Source organism: Melanerpes formicivorus, unplaced genomic scaffold, assembly GCF_026170545.1.
Source record: "Melanerpes formicivorus ecotype bairdi unplaced genomic scaffold, bMelFor1.0.p_v2 SCAF_473, whole genome shotgun sequence".
Lineage (NCBI taxonomy): Eukaryota > Metazoa > Chordata > Aves > Piciformes > Picidae > Melanerpes > Melanerpes formicivorus.
Window position 1 is genome coordinate 33,347 of NW_027142825.1, and position 1,346 is coordinate 34,692.

Below are 1,346 nucleotides of genomic sequence, written 5' to 3' on the forward strand. Positions count from 1 at the left end.
TTTTCCTTTTGCATCCAATGGTAATTTATTTACATTCTCCTATTTTCTCTGGAATTTTCCTAGGCATCAGCCTCAAAACTGGGACACTGGCATAAGGGAAAAAAACATATTGGGGGATGTCTACTGCTTTGTCAGTGTTTCCTTAACAAACAACATCTGTGAGGCTTGCATCACCCTCCTTTGAGGTCTGATCAGCAGCTTGATAAGCTGAGGTCACTTGAAAAAACCAGAGCAGGAAAAACCTGAAATATCAAACTCCTCTCTGTGCAAGAAAAGTGTGGCCAGCAGGGCTAGGGGCAACAATGGACCGAAGCCACCTTCGGGAATATACATAAGATAATCTCCACCCATCAGGTACCCTGGAAAGGGAGAATGGTGAGACAATGGATTCACCACCTGTTCCCTGAGATGTAATGAGTGTGTGGGCAGGTAGATGGAGAAGGAGGAGGTGGAGGCCTCCCCCCTCCATCCAGACCCCTGCCCAAACCTACCTGGAGTATTGTGTCCAGTTCTGGAGCCCCTATTACAAGAGGGATGTGGAGGTTCTGGAGCATGTCCAGAGAAGGGCCACGAGGATGATCAGAGGGCTGGAGCTGCTCTCCTATGAGGAAAGACTGAAGGAGTTGGGGCTGTTCAGTCTGCAGAAGAGAAGGCTCCAAGGTGACCTAATTGTGGCCTTCTAGTATCTGAAGGGGGCCTACAGGAAGGCTGGGGAAGGACTTCTCAGGATCTCAGGGAGTGATAGGAGTAGGGGGAATGGAATGAAGCTGGAGGTGGGGAGATTCAGGCTGGAGGGGAGGAGGAAGTTCTTCCCCATGAGAGTGGTGAAACCCTGGAATGGGTTGTCCAGGGAGGTGGTTGAGGCCCTGTCCCTGGAGGTGTTTAATCCCAGGCTGGCTGAGGCTCTGGCCAGTCTGATGTAGTGTGGGGTGTCCCTGCCCATGGCAGGGGGGTTGGAACTAGATGATCCTTGTGGTCCCTTCCAACCCTGAATGATACTATGATACTATGATACCTGGATACTTACCTAAGGCCTGGCCCCTGAATTCCTGAGGGACAACACTTGGACACATAGCTAAGGACTAAAAACTGCAGAAAAGACTTGAGCAACTACTGGCTTGGAAGAAGAAAAACAGAGATGAAGGAAAACACAGATGAAGGAAAACACAGGACAATGCTGCTGAGAAGGAAAGGAGAGAAGGAAAAGCCCGGGACAATGCTGCTCCGGAGAAAAGAGGCCGTGGAGCCTGGAGGAAGCAGACTGGACCCTCTCTCCATGTCACAAGTTCCACCTGCTGCAACTCATGGAGCTGAAGAGGCTGCCCAGAGGACCACATCTCTTCTCC